A 16,079-nucleotide genomic window follows, 5' to 3' on the forward strand; every position below is an offset into this window, starting at 1 on the left:
ATGATGTCACAGTGATTAAGGACTCCAAGTCTGTGGCAGGCCTGCCGGGGTCTGACTCCTGAGCCAGCTTTCCCTCATCAGTAGCCCTTGGGTTGGTCGGTTCCTTGCTCTCTCTCAGCCTGGCCATGACTGGCTGTGCCCATCATGTCCCAGTTTCACAGCTGGTGACGTCATGGCGGTCGCTTGACATCGGCCAGGGTGGGAACGCTGGCACCTTAGAAACAGGCAGATGCTGCCCAGCAGAGCCTTGTGTCGGGGCTGCCGGTCCGTCGGTTTCCACCTGCGCACCACTGTCTCTCGCAGGCACATGTCTACGTGCAAGGGCATCTGGGAACACGGAGGCCATGTTGTCGGGGTGCATGGAGGGAGTCCATGATGTGACATGGCACTGGCCTGAGAAGCCTACAGCCAGAGCTGCCCGTGGTTTTGCTCTTAGATGCTGTCTTTGGGCTTGCTTCTGTGTTTGGTCTGTCCAGTGGGGAGCCTTCCCTGCGCTAGAAAGTGAAGCACGAGGCAGGTGTTGCCTCCCAGAAAAATACACATCCCTGAGATTCGCGATCAAGGTGAATTTTGCATGACTTGTGGAGAGTGAAAATAAAACCCAGCAAGAAGTGGCAGAGATTGAGCAGAAACCCCCGAATGAGTCAGAGGCCCGCCAGGCTCGGCTTCCCTCCCGGGGTTTCCAGGAGGCCTTGGGAGCGAGCAGGTGCCCTTGCAACCCGCCCGCGCTCCGTGGTTCCGCAGGGCTCAGCGCGGCTGCGGAGGCTCAGACGCCTTCGGAGCGCGTTCTCCCTTCTGGCTGGCACGCGGCTGGCTCAGGCACACACGGGCTCTGGCACGCGGCTGGCTCAGGCACACACGGGCTCTGCGGGAAAGCAGGAGAGGCAAAGTGTCTAAACCTTCTGGTGAGCTCTGCTTTCCAAAGCTTGGCCACCGTTCTGCACAAGCACCGACGCACCCCGCGTGCAGCACGTCTGGGAGGCGGCCGCAGCCACGGCCGGGCAGCCCCAGAGCAAGCGCTCCCTCTTCTTTGCACATCTGGAGTTCCCTTGCCAAGGGTGTTTTATAGCAAGTCTTTTTTTTAAATTTTATTTTTTTTTCAGTGTTTCAGGAGCCATTGTTTAGGCACCACACCCAGTGCTCCATGCGATCCGTGCCCTCCTCGATACCCAGCACCAGGCTCACCCGACCCCCCACCCCCCGCCCCTCCAAAACCCTCAGTTTGTTTCTCAGAGTCCACAGTCTCTCATGGTTCGTCCCCCACCTCCGATTCCCCCAACTCCCTTCTCCTCTCCATCTCCCCATGTCCTCCATGTTATTCCTTATGCTCCACAAATAAGTGAAACCATATGATAATTGACTCTCTCTGCTTGACTTATTTCACTCAGCATCGTCTCCTCCAGTCCCATCCATGTTGCTACAAAAGTTGGGGATTCGTCCTTTCTGATGGAGGCATCATACTCCATAGTGCATATGGACCACATCTCCCTTATCCATTCGTCCGTTGAAGGGCATCTTGGTTCTTTCCACAGTTTGGCGACTGTATAACAAGTCTTTAGAAGTTCTCAATGCACCTTTTCAATGTTCTGTTTTTATTTTTTGAACTCTGACCCACTGCAGTGTTTTCTATACTAACCAACACAGCTCCGGCGAGAATCTGAGTCTCCTCTCGGAGAGCAGGGACGGTGACCAATGGAGCAGATGAATATGCACAGGAAGCAGAGGGGAAGTCCCCTCCCCATGCCTCCCAGCTCCCGACGGCCACTGCAAACGCTCCTTCCCCTGCGGACGGACGACCTGCTTCCCCTCCGTGGCCCCACGTGCTTCCCTTTCTTCTCTCATGTTAAGTCCGTGATGGGGCCATGCTGGACCCCATTGAAGCCATGGGGTTTGGTGTCTTCACGGTTTGGAAAGATTCCTATTAACACGTACCTAAGGAGAAGCAGAGATGAAATATGTGAAATCCAAGATAATTCAAAGACCCTCATTCTAGCCATCGGTCCTACCACCATTGGGCGCTGTTGGTTGAGGCAACTTTGCAGACCTGGAGCTTGCGAAGGCCAGAGGGAGATGGGAAATGGCCAGGCAGGGTGGCTGCAGCCAGGAGACGTCCTCTCCTTTCCACGGCTTCCTGTCCCGCGGATTCTGAAGCCGAGCCGCACCCGTGCCCCAAGCCAGGAGCCTCGTTGGCAAGCTCCTGCGTATGGCTCTGCTTATCACCATGACACCCTGGGACATGCTCGCTTCAGGCCTGACGACAAGCAGGACACGTGGCAGGAAAGGGTGCTCTGACTGTGACATGGGGGAGAGCTTGTGTGGTGAGGATGGGAGGGTCCTGGCTTCGCTTATCAGGAGAGTAACTTGAAAGCGCACACGGACCTGCAGGGCCAAACCAGGGCCAGGCGGGGTCTTGTGATGCTCCACGTGCCGTGCTCTCCATCACTGCTGCCGGCGCCGCCGTCCCGCCTCCCTCCTGCTCCTTGGGTCACGCGCACCAAGAACCAGCTACTTTCCCTCGTCCTCCTCTTTCCCTGTATTCCTGTTATGCAATTTCACGGCTCGGCCGAGTATCCGCTAAGGGACTGCTCAGCACCAGCAAACTTATGGCACAGACGATGCACGTAAGTTTGAGGAGTGTTATTTCTTTCCGGGAAACCCAAGTTGCATGCTTTGCCAAGATGTCATAAAAACATCCTTTAAACATTCTGTCATACAACTGTGCAGAATTCAGAGAAACTTTACTTGGTCACACACGTGGACTATTCTACAAATATCTCAAGGAACCGCTGGACTTTACAAAAACAAATACAACTAGAAACCATGGGTGCTGATTCCTCCTGCTGAGGAAACTCCTATCCAAAGAGAAGTCTTTGACCTTGGAGCAAGACTAATGATTGAACGTATGTTTATATTTGTAGACATTTAAGGCATATTCATGTGTATCCTTGAGGGCTGGCTTGTATGAAGCAGCTTCTCCCCCCGCTGGGCAGAGGAGGAGGCTGCTGTTGTGTCCAGGACTCCTCCAGTGAACGATGTTTGGGGTGTGGCCGCGGCGTGTGGGTCCCTGTCCCTTCTGCGCCGACGCCTCCCAGGCAGTTGCCTGTCTTGACCTATTACCTCATAGTCATTTTCCTAGTAATTAAACGTATGTTCTTCACGATGAAAGGTTACAGACATCAAGCCCTTCCTGGCAGCGGAGCATAATTGACAGGGATTCGTGGGGAAAACCCATGTACACGCGTATCAGGCAAGTCGCTGGGCTCCAACACAGCACAAAGATGACAGACGCAGAGAACAAATGTTAAAGGTAGAAATTTTCCAATATTGTTTGAAAAGTACGTATCTAATTAGAGATGGATCTGTTTAAATTCAGCAGTAAAATAAGCTGATGAAAGAAAGAAAAAAAAACTAGGTCAGTGGGAGATCTGTGTAAGTTGGGTCTCTAATGGGACGATCGTTAAAAATAATTTCAATTATTCACGTTTGAATGACTTTTATATAAAGCTTTTTAAATAACGTGAAATCGGCCGCCCGAAGTCTGAATGAAAGAATGGTGGAGTTAATCTCTGACACATTATCTGGGCTTGTACACTGTGGAAAGGAGCCCAGTAGAATGTGAAATCCCACATAAAATATGCTGGTTTCCTCTGGTTTACTTCAGAGCTGTGGTGTCATTTATGATTACATTTTATGAGAAGATAATTACAAGCAGAACTGCTTTTCTAAGCTCGAGAAAGGTAATCTAAACGCTGAGATTAATGCATTGGGGACATTAATAAGCTCAATTCTGTCCAACTTGATGGATTTGTAACTTTCCCCGCAGTGTCGACGGGAGGCGGTCAGCCTTCTCTGCAGAGCCCGAGCGCGGCCGACATCCCGCCGCCTCAGGAGAGGAAGGCGGCCCTCCCAGGCTCACGTGGGCTAAACCCTGTGTCTGTAAGGAATACTGGCATATCCTCTAGTGAGTCAGATGAAGAATTAAGTGCTCTGCAAATGGTGCAAATCTTACAAAGTGGGGCCAGAAACGTCTGTGTCTTTTGCTGGGATCCCCGAGGGCATTCTACCCAAAGCAAGGTGTAAAGGGAGCAAAATAGAAACTTAGATACTTTCAAAGAAGTAAAGAGCAAAATGAAAAAAGAATGACAAAAGTAAAACCTTCCAAAAGTGAACATGTACCATCACCCCACTTTTTACAGTTTGGGCTGGGGGAAATTTTCATTCTGCGTGCTTTATCCAAAGGACGCAGCATCACTCTGTTGAAGACATAGCCGCACTCACGGGTTTACAGTGGCATCTTTCACAGCGGCGTGCGATGGAAACAGCTTAAGTGCATGGGTGGATAAGGAAGGTGTATGACATAGATACGATGGAGTATCAGTCAGTTGTGATAAAAGAGGGGGAACCCTGGCATCTGGGGCAGCGGGGATGGACCTTGAGGGCATTGTGCTAAGCAAAATAAGTCAGAGAGAGAAAGCCAAATGCTGTATCACCTTTCTTATATGTGGAAACTAAAACATTTTGAACTCTTAGAAACAGAGCAGATTGATGCTTGCCAGAGGTAGAGAGGGGAAGCTGGGGATATTGGTGAGTGGGGTCAAAAGGTACAAACCTGCAGTCATCAAATGCAGAGGTCACAGAGTTGTCATGTACAGCTGAGAACCGTTAACTTTACTGTGTCATGTCTTTGAAAGATGCCAAGAAAGTTGATGTTTAAAGTTCTCACCAAACATACATACACACAAATGCTAACCTGCATTTTTTTTTAAGATTTTATTTATTTATTTGACAGACAGAGATCACAAGTAGGCAGAGAGGCAGAGAGAGAGGGGGAAGCAGGCTCCCCGCTGAGCAGAGAGCCCCATGCGGGGCTCGATCCCAGGACCCTGAGATCATGACCTGAGCTGAAGGCAGAGGCTTAACCCACTGAGCCACCCAGGCGCCCCCCACATTTTGTTTTGATGTGTTAAGTAACCTAATGCTGATCATCCTTTTACGATATTTACTTCTATCACGTCATGATATTGCACACTTTAAACTTATACCATGTCATATGTCAATATATTTTAACAGAACTGGAAAAAAAATGGGCTTTGGGCATACCTCGTTTGTAAAGAAAGAGAATTCTTCTCCCAGGTGAGGTGATGAACTTCTCTACTGGGCTCCTGAGTTCTGCTAATTAGCTCTGAAAAAATGCTCATTTCCCAACCTTCAGTGAAGTGCCTGATGGCTAATCTTTGCTCCAGGCATCGTGGGGGTCCTGTGCACAAAAGTGGGGCAGGATCTCTGCCCTGGAATGCATCCCTGGAAATGACAGGTCCAGGTCCCTGTGCCTCTGGTTACCAAGTTACTGTGGTCATCAACAGAAATCAACATTTCATCATTCTGAAGGGTAACAATGTATCTGTTAGAGACGATCATCGTTAAATTTGTTTTCAAAACTAATTCTGATGGATACAAATAAAATCAAATTAGGTATTAAGTCGGCCTGGTCAGTAATCTTCCAAGGGCACAGACTATTTATTATCAAGGACAAGTGTGGGGAAATGGAGATTGCCTTTTGAATGTCCGTGATTCACGGGAGGGACGCTGACCCTGGCAGGACGCGTGTAGCCTACAGAAACCGAAGCCGCCACAGGGCCCCTTGCATTGCAGGCGCGGGCCTGGCTGCTGAGCCCTTCAGGGGTTCTTCTTCCTCTTCTTCCTCTTCCTCTTCTTCTTCCTCTTCTTCTTCTTCTTCTTCCTCTTCTTCCTCTTCTTCTTCTTCTTCTTCCTCTTCTTCCTCTTCTTCTTCTTCTTCCCCAGCTGTTTTCCTCCTTTCCTGCTCTTTTGGTTTAATTTCCCCTTTTAACGGATTTGCATTTGTCCCCATCAAGCTGCATGTTACTCTGGAGTACTACTTGTTGTTGCCACTATATATTTAAATCGTTTAAACTCTTAATCTACCCTTAAGCTACTCTGTCAGCTGTTCCGTTTCATTCTAAACAAACCTCACTCTTAATTAAAGCATCTCCATGCTTTCATCCCAGTCCGTGATGAAAATCCCCGAGTGGAATGCTCTCCCCAGCTGTCCCTCTGAGTCTCCCCACTTGTTGCACTCCTGGTCAGACCATCGTGATGAAAGAGATGCAATTATCACTTTTATCTTACAAATAGCATTGAGGTTAAACTATTAGCTAGTCATTTGCTTATGAGAAAACAGCAACAATGGGTCCCAGAATCCTTTGAGCTGCAGAAGAGACCCGGGCTCCGGCTTCCCCATCTCTGCGGGGTCTCGCGCTGTCGCTCCGCTCTGGTGGGGAAGCCTCAGCGTTCCTTCCACCTGTTCGCGTGGTACCCTCCCTACTTGCTGGGCACTGTCATGGGCACTGGGACAGGGTCCAGTGCTGTGCTGGGACACGTGTGGTCACGACCCTCATGGAGTTATAGTCGGGAGGAGACACAGGCACTTACCGTCACACAAACCCAGGTAAACTTACTGTTATGACTCATGTGGCCAAGAAGAGGCACAGGCCCCGCTCCTGAAACAGAGGGAGCTGAGCAGGCCAGAGAGGCCAGGGAGGGCTTTTCTGGCAAAGTGGGCAGGAACTAACATTAAAAGGATCTCCTTGTCCAGAGGGAGGGAAGAGCTACCAGCCCGAAGAAGTAACATGTGCAAAGGTCCTGGGGCAAGAGTGGGGGAGCATGGCCAGCAAGAGGAAGCATTTGGAGATTCAGTTACTGACAGAGCACTTAACAACCTTCTGACCTCGATTAGGGGTTTTCCTTCCTCTCTAGAACTTTGGGAAGCCATAGCAGGATAGCCGGGGGCCGGGGGGCAGGTGGGCAGGGTCCATATGCATGTGTCCAAGGCCTCTCACAGCCTTGTGGAGGAGGAAGTTGGAGCAGCAGCATGGAAGGGCAAAGTGGCCGCAGACCAGGGGACGTCAGGGGCTGGACAAGGCTGACGGTGCGATAAGATGGCTACAGAGGGACGCGGAGGAAACTCAGCTCGTCTTGGTGAAGCGAGCAAGGCGGAAACTGCAGAGTGAGGAAGGTACAGCATAGCCTGGCTCCTAGCTGGCACCACGGGTTAAGCCTCAGCATCTCCGCCGAGCCTGACTGCTCTGCGGGGCTCCGGTCCGGGGAGGCGCTGCCGGGTCAGGGTGCGGAGTCTGAGGTCTCTCTGGGCTCCCCAGGAAGGCACGATGAGCTGACTGTTCTCGTTGTGAGCGTAACGGAGGGCTGGGATGCGACACAGATTCGAGTGGGCAGGTCACCTGCGTAGCTGTGAAAATCAAGTCTTGACCCTAGGGGAGATTTAGTGGCCACTGGAATGGGAAGAGATGGGAGCTGCCATCAGGCTGCGAGCAATCTCTAGTCTCTGGTTAAGAGAGATCAGACGGGCAGAGAAGCGGGCGGAAATCCTGGAATGTGTCTCCGTCATCGAAGCCAAGTGAAGAGAGCGGAGTCCCAAGAAGAAAGGCGTGTGTGCCCCACGCTGAGCACTGAGTGGGACAGGGGGGTCCGGGCGCGAGGAAAGCCCGTGAGTCCGTCTCCACAGGAGTCCCTGGAGACCTGGAGCAGCCGTCTGGGGCGTCATGGAGCCCCAAGCAGAGTGGGGTGGCTGGAGGTGAGGGCGAGGTCTGGGTTTGGAGACCGAAGCGTAGGAGACTTGAGATCTGTCCAGGAATCCGTTAGCGTTAGGGAAGGTGTGGGCAGACGGCGTCCGGTGGGGTGGTGTTGTGGTCCTTGGAAGACGTGACCATGTTCCAAGCCACCAGAAAGGAAACAAGGGAGGAAAAGAAGGGACAGCTCCTGGGGCAGCTGTGGCAGGCAGGAGGGCAGAGTTCCGTGGGGCACGGGGAAGGGCTAGCCTGGGGCAGGAGCAGGGCACCTCTGTCCCGGTGACCAGACCTGGTGTTACTCTGGGCAATGTCCTACCTGCCGCCTCCCCCCTCACTCTGGAAAGCTCACCTTCCCTGGAGGCTTTACTCACGTCTGCACACGGAGAGGTCTCCACCTCTGTCTCTGTCCCCACCCCACGTCTCCCATGTTTAGTTAGGTGGATTCTTTCTTTCTTCTTTTTAGATTCTTCCTTGAGCTCAAGGTAAAGGTCCGTCCCTGCCCGCGGGGAGTGTCTCTAACCGCCCGCGTTACCCCACACTCAGTGCGGCGTACTGAAGCCATCACCTTCCCGCAGCTCTCCTCCTGGTGCGCTCGGCATCACGGATGGTGACGCAGCCGCGCAAATTAGAACTCTGGGAGCCGCGCTGGCTTTCCCTCCCCCTGACCTCTTAACGAGCTCCCTGATTCGGCTTCTTAAACATTGAGCGACTTCTTCCGTGGCCCCAGCCCACGCCCTCCCCCTCCTGCAGGCGGCACCTTCACTCCCGTGGACAGCCGCGACAAGGCCCGACACGGGTTCCCGATCGGGTTCCCGATCTCCAGCGTTGCTCACGGCGCTGTGGTTCCCAGCCCCGACTGCCCGGGTCTCCTGCCGACCTTCAGAACCCGGGGCTGGAAGGAAAGCAGAAGTCTGCCCTCACCTTATCTGATGTGAAGGCTCTTCTGACGTTTCCTGGTGGTGGGGAGGCTTCCTGGGGGCAGAGACCGTCCCCAGGTCTTATTCCTCATGTGTTTATTTATTTGCTCATCTTCTAATTCCCCCAGTACCTGATGGTGTCTGTTGCACACAACAGGGACCCAAAAATCGGTCACTGTGCAGTCGCATGTTAACTTGTTGCCAGATCGTACTGGTGGGTGTGGGGTCACAGGTGAGCCAAGGCCCCTTATGGACCGAGGGCTGTCCGTAGAAGGAGGGGCTGAGTGTGTAGACTTGACTGGGAAACAGCAGAAATCCTCTGAAAACTACCCAGCCCTCCTCAAGCTGGGAAAACCAAGTTCTGGAGAAATCTGATGTTAACTAGTCACCTGGAGCCTCGGTCTCCTGGCTCGTCTTTGGGAAGAGGCGGTATTTGTGCTCACTTGTAGGGGACGTGTGGATTTAGCTAGAGAAAGACGCACATGGGGCTCGTGTGTGCCCAGCCCCTCAGCAAGAGTCTCGGGTGACTCCCGGTGTCGGCTGTGCTCTCTGAGTGGCTGCCGGTGCCGTCGCCTGAGCAAGGGAGTGCAGGGCGGGGCGCGCGTGGAGGGAACACTAGGGTCTGATTTTAGACACATCGAGCGTCAGGGGCTAGGGAGCGAGGTCCAGCGGGCACGGGGGCATGTCTAGGGCTTGGGGACGGTGGGCCAGGCCGCGGACATAGATCTGGCATCTTCTGGGGAGGCAGCGGAGTGAGGGAGTAGGGGAGGCCCCGTGGAGTGCAGCTGAGCGTGCGTGTGCGCTGAGGTCGTGGAGCTCCGTCTTCACTCTGGACTGTGCACGTCTGTCTGCCAGGGGCTGCTTTGCTACGGCACAAAGTAGGGGACGTTTGGTGACGGCTCAAGTGACGCAGGAAGACGGTAGTGGCGTCTGACGGGACTTTCTAGCTCAGTGATTACTAACGGTGTTTCCACGAACTCATGACTGTCGTGCTGTCTCCCCACGCAAAGTGCGGATCCCGACGGACGACGCGTGGGAGCATTCGGGGAGTCTGCTGCCCACCGCCCCTTGACAGAGAAGTCTGAGAAAACCGAGCAGAGAAGAGGGGGGGGGGACCACGGCTGTCCTTCACTCAGGAAGCGACTCACGGCTCACTCTGGCCCGGTTCCAGTCCGGTTCCCATGGCACGTGGGAGGTTCGGTTCGAGCCTCACCTGTCGCCTGTCGCCTGTGCCCTGAGCAGGGGGGGAAACCCAGCCTCTGGGTTTGGACAACAATCAGCTTTTAGAAATAGTTATTTTGTGCCATGAAGAACACGCAGGAAAGTTGACCCCTTGCCCTTGAACTGGCCAGCGCCGAGCGGGGGCAGCTACGTCCTTTCGTGCGTCCTTCATGTTCCCGAGCGCCCCAGTTGCTGCCGGCCCTGGAATGGCACTGAAGACGCGCGGACTACTACTATTTCTCTGAGGTGGGTCGGGTGGCCTCTTGTTAGGATCTGCAGCCAGAGGGAAGAAACGGGGCTTGTCTCAACAGGCAGCTACGCTCAGCCGCCTCCCGTGTTTAGTTAGGTGGATTCTTTCTTTCTTCTTTTTAATTTTGAAAACTTAGATCAAAATAGTCAACATCTTCTGTCAGTTTTGCCTCAGCCGTGATAGGGTAGGAAGGCTTGAATCGGCTGAGCCAAATTTCTTCTCCTCTGTCAACTGCACAAGCCTCTGAGCCTCATGCCATGAAACAGTTTCTAAGTACGGAGGCGGCGGGCACAGCTGCAAGGCTCCTGCCCCGGCCACGGCCCTTCTGCGTGGTCTCCCAGACCCTTCTGCGTGGTCTCCCAGACCCTGCACTCCCGATGGTGCGTTTCCCCAATCTCACCAGACGTGATTCTCTCGACAAAACTTTGAATATTGCACATAAATAGTTCAAGAAATTTGAAAATATTAAATTTTTTTCAATTTACTTTATGACTTATTAACAATGTATCAAATCAGTGGAAAACACAGTTGCCATTTTTAATCATGGTGAGAAATACTTATTTTGAGTCTCTTTTTTAAAAAACTTTTTTATTTATGTATTTATTTGGCAGACAGAGACACAGGGAGAGAGGGAACACAAGCAGGGAATGGGAGAGGGAGAAGCAGGCCTCCCGCCGAGCAGGGAGCCCGACTCGGGGGGACCCAGGGGGCTGTGACCTGAGCCAAAGGCAGACGCTTAAAGACACAGCCACCCAGGTGCCCGTGTTTTAAATCTCTACCATCTGCCCTCCAGCCTGGTTATTAGGTCCGTCTCCCCAACACGCTTTAAGAACCGGCACAGAATGAAGATGAAGGAATGACCCCTCGTGTGCGAGAACAGCAGGGAAGCTGTGCAGGAAGCATTCGGACTGTCCCAGGCTCACCCTGATCCCCCGAGGGGCCTGGGAGCGGACGTGCGCCTCCAGGTTTCTCCAGCTCCGGCACAGGCGTCCGGCTTCCTCCCCTTCCTCGGGCAGCCACTGTCTGAAGGCTGCCGCGGAGGGAAGGAGTGGACATTTCTGGGCATTTCTAGCGTTTGTCATGTGTGCAAAGTGCTTCAGTAACCGGTAGTCCCATAACTTTCCAAGGAAAGTCCTCGAAAGAGAATTTCAGGTGCTGCTAATTAGAGGGAAGACCCTCGAGGTCAGGACGCACTAGCACCTGGTACTCGCTCAGGAAGGCTTCTGAAAGGGGGGCCCAGAGGGTGACTAGCCTTTTGACCACAATCGGGATTATTTTCAGGGCAAGGTTAGCAAGTACCCTGCTGCTTGTAAAAACTCATTTCCAACAAAACAAAACAAAACCCCCACTTCATTAAGGACCCAGGTATAACCGCAGGAAAGCCATTCATTTGCGTTGTTGATAGATCTTGGTTAACAAATGGACATCTCCCATGCTACAGAATACGTTTTTGTGATTTTGCTAAGATGATAAATGTTTCTCTAGAACTTTTAAAAAATGGACTTGATTCTGTCATACTGTCAGGTGAACGTAATTTGTGTTTTTTTGGCCATAAAAAATACATATGGGAAAATACACAACTGTGTCAAAAATTGGTCCATACATTGTGCTGACATTTTTGGTTCATCCAACTCAGTAGGAACTGGAAGTTTTATACCAATATTTTCCTCAAAGAAAATTGCTTTTGGCGTGTAGTAATTGCTTTTACAGTAGAAGGAAGGTTACAACGGCAGAAAGAACGGGGCCAAATACGTGGGAGCAATTTGTTCCCCCAACGGCAAAGCAGGGGTCATCTGCAAACAGGCAGAATTTGGGGAAGAGGACATAGAAGCACAGAAAGTCCGAGGAAAGCCGCCGTGGTCCGCGTCTCTCGCAGCGCCCACCTCGTCCCCGGCTGCCTTCAGTACCTTTTCTTCCCTTTAGACTCTGAAGAAGGGAAAATCCCTCCCAACATTCCAAAAGAAAAACAATTGCTTTAGAATTCTATAACTGCCTTCAGTCCTATACATTTCTGTCTTTCAGGTTTTATCTCAAACAATCCATAGGATGTTCATATGTTAGAAATGGTTTTCTTCCTGTTCTCTGGAGTCATATCCATAAAAATTAACACTTCAGGGAGTTCTGTCCCTAAAGGAAAAATTCAGTGCACACATGTTAACACACAAAAAGTGAGCATGTCATTAACTACCTTAAATCCTTTTATGGCAGAAGTGTGCTATAAATGAACACATGCACCCAGGCATAAGTAAAAACCGCGCTCTGTGTCTCTGCGTGTCGGGTCCCGTGCCCTGCGGGGCAGGCCCGTCAGCGGCCCCGGCTTTGCCTTCCCAAGCTGTGCGGTGCCCCCCAGCCGCCCGTCTGCTCTCAGAGCTGCTGCTGCCACGCCAGCCCCGGCAGGAGTCAAAGTGCTGACCCGCGGGTTTGGCGGTAAGACGGCAGCTCCTCTGGACAGGACGCCTTTGTGCTTCTGACGGCTTAGAAGCGCGCAGGAAACGTTGTGAAAATCGGCCAAACCAGTTAACGGCATTCATAGGCAGAATGCAGGGAGATTACCAAACTGCCTGGTTCTCACAGACGCGTTTTCTCCCAAGGTAACCAAACGGCGGACTTGGTGCAGAAGACACTCACTCACTCAGTGGGTCTCCTGCGGCCTAACCCTGGGCTCCCGCCCACAGGCCAGAGAAGTCGCTGGCTTGTCTCAGCAACGTCTCAGAGCCCCGCTGATGAGCCCCTGGCCGCAGGGGTCAAGGACGTGACTCTAACCAAGCTGCCCAAGGTCCACTCCTGAAGGGCTGCAGGACCTTGAATAAGGCACCAACCGCTCCCTGCCTCAGTTTCCCCACTGTGAAAAGGGGGTAATGATGATTTTCATGGGGTTCAGCGGGGCCTGGTCTGTCAAGTGCTAAGGGCCGGAACTGGCACAGACGGGGTTCCACGTGGGTCGTCAGTAAATCCTCGACCGCACCCTTGGCTGTGCAGAAATCCTGGATGTTCCCAAAGGCAGAAAGATATGGGGCAAAACACTGTGCTCTTCCATGGCTGCCTATGGCTCAGCAGAGTCCTGAGACGTCTCAGGGATCTGGTTCTTTATGCAGAAAAAGAGACAATCCCACAGACATGAGGCTGATTGGAGAGATCAGAGGTGAGGTCAGTCGAGAAGGGCACCCTCGGCTGGGACCCGCTGAGCACAAACACAGACACCGAAACAGACGCTGTCGTTAGTGTTTGCACTTGTTAGATCGGAGGAGAGAAAGTACATCCCGTGAGCATGGCTCAGCCTACACGGCGGGGCTGTGAGGTCCCCGTGAGCATGGCTCAGCCTGTGTTACTTGAAACTGTGCTGTCACGGTGATTCGGACAGGTTGCTCAGGTTTCCGCCCGTCCAGGCCTCATGACTCTGGGTTAGCATCACGAGGTGCCGTTCAATAACTCCGCTCCACACCACTGGTGAGTGAACTGATTCACAAAACCCTAGCTTATTCTCTGCAGTAGTTTAGTCGGAGAATATACGGCAAGACTCGTCACTTCAGATGATCCTAAACTGTCAGCTTCCTTTTATTTTAATGTAGACTGAAAAATTCGTGCAAATCTGCACTTGTTCACAAGTCGATGGTGCATCATGATAACACACTCCAGTGCCTCCAAGTGTGTAAACTTGTTTATAAACGTTTTGATCTCCAGTGCTGTTTTCCCGGTGCAGTAAAATAAAATGTGGTCATCCTAAAAATAATATTTCGATGCCGAACTGGGGAGACCCACACGCATTCTGACACCGGGAGGCCGATAAACACCCAGACCGGCCCGAGTGGCCGTAGTTGGGCCCCGGCCTGTGCTTCTCAGCGTCTTCTGCGGTCTGGACCTGATGCGCAGCCCCCCGGGGTATGATTCCTGCAGCTTCCTGGAGCCCGACCAGGGACCCTACCTACTTCCTCACCCGCCTCCCCTTCCTCGCCTCGGCTGCATTTCCTGGGCAGCTCACAGTCGTTTGTAAACATTTTCCATTCGCCTCCAAACGTTTTTAAAAACCCGACAGCTGGAGTGAAGGACACCCAGACAACTTGGTTGGGCTCCTGAAGCTGTGTTAATTCGGTTAGCTAAAACTCAGAGAATTGAAACATGCAAATTCTCAAGGAATGAAGGAATCCATCTATAAAAGCTTAAAATGTTTGCTGAATAGGGGCGCCTGGGTGGCTCAGTCCTTGAGCCTCTGCCTTCGCCTCAGGTCATGATCCCGGGGTCCTGGGATCGAGCCCTGCGTGGGGCTCCCTGCTCAGCGGGGAGCCTGCTTCTCCCTCTCCCACTCCCCCTGCTTGTGGTCCCTCTCTGGCTGTCAAATAAATAAAAATCTTTTAAAAAACGCAATGTTTGCTGAATAATTTTCTCTTAGAGATTCACTTTCGAGAGATTTCACAGAAAATCAAGTGGTCTAAGAAATACAGAGAATGTAATTTGCTTCAGGAGGGAATGAAATTTCCCTAAATATCAGCTGTACGGGTTTAACCGCAACTCACCGTTGAACCAAACAGACTCCCCAGAACGGACGACAAAGCCCCAGGTTACCCGGAAGCAGGGGTTTGTCTTCTGTGGTTCCAGAGCTCAGTGAGATTTTTTTCTCATGTGTTTCGGTGTTTTCGCACATGAGGCTGGACATGAATTTCGCACATGAATTTTACTGGACATTGTGCTTCAGATGACCTGGAAGAACCCACGATTTTTAGTTAACTACTCAGAGTTGTAGAAGATCTCATATTGGACAGGCATCCCCTTGATGCCCACACAAGTGAGAGGGATAAATCCTCCATTCACAGAAGTTAGATTCCAAAGATTTCTGACATTGACATTGACTGGTAGAGAGGTGACCCCTTGATCTAAGAGGTGACAGTGCCCCCAGGGAGCCGGGACCCACACCTGGAGGCTGGACTGAGCTGTCCGTCTCTGGCCAGCACTCAGCTCTTCCCGGCGCTGTGGAGAGACGGTGGCCGTCCACAGGGGTTCCCTTCAACAAATCCACCTACACCGTTGATATTTACTAAGCAACTTCTCTGTCCTCTGCGGTATTAGAACTTGGGGACACATCGTAAGTGACGCAGATGAAAACTCCTGCTTTGGTCCAATTCGCCCCAGTTTCACTCAACCACCAGCAGCCCCATGGACGCCGGAGAGCGCCCACCACAGCCAAGTTGCGATGAGAAGGGCCTTTATAGTCACGATGTTTACGGCATCACTTTCTGCTTATGAAGGAGATGATCCCATTTCTCCCGTGTCCGTGTCAGGAGTGGGGAGCGTGCGGCGTAGACTTTGACGCCGGCGGCACATCCGGCTTGTTTTCATTGTTCCGTCAGTTCCTGCGAACTGCACTTTAGAACACGTTGACTTTGGAGAATTGTTACATTTTTAACTTTGTATAAATGGCATATTTTTTCAAGTCCGACTGGGTTCTTTTCTATTTTGTATATGATATAAGAATTACTAGCCCTTCCTCCACCCCACCCAGCTTCTTGCAGGCGGCTGGTGCTTTGCCATAAGGCCGCCTCTCCTTCCCGAGCCGTGTCGCTGGTCGTCATTCCCAGGTTGGTAGTCGGAACAATCTTGCAATCTGCAAACGCTGGGCTTCAGTTCACGGCGATGGTGGTTTTTATTTTATTTTTTTTTAAAAGATTTTATTTATTTATTTGACAGAGAGATCACAAGTAGGCAGCGAGGCAGGCAGAGAGAGAGAGAGGAGGAAGCAGGCTCCCTGCTGAGCAGAGAGCCCGATGCGGGGCTCGATCCCAGGACCCTGAGATCATAACCTGAGCTGAAGGCAGACGGTTAACCACCTGAGCCGCCACATGCCCCTTAATTTTTTTTAATTAACCATGCTTTTTGCTCTATCCTAATGAAGAAAGCATAAAAAAAAAAAAACAGAGAACTAAAAGCATCTTAGAGAATCACAAAATAAAATGAACATTCTCAGCCTCAGGAAAAAAAAGTCTAATTCCCAGAATTTTTCAGGGCTATCTTGAAATAGTTTGTTAGGAATATCGGTGCCCTGGAAACACAGAGGGAAACTGCATTTTCCATATTTAAGACTAAGACTGGAAGGGA

The sequence above is a fragment of the Mustela putorius genome, unplaced genomic scaffold (genome assembly GCF_011764305.1).
Source record: "Mustela putorius furo isolate JIRA1106 unplaced genomic scaffold, ASM1176430v1.1 tig00000107_pilon_pilon_pilon, whole genome shotgun sequence".
NCBI lineage: Eukaryota > Metazoa > Chordata > Mammalia > Carnivora > Mustelidae > Mustela > Mustela putorius.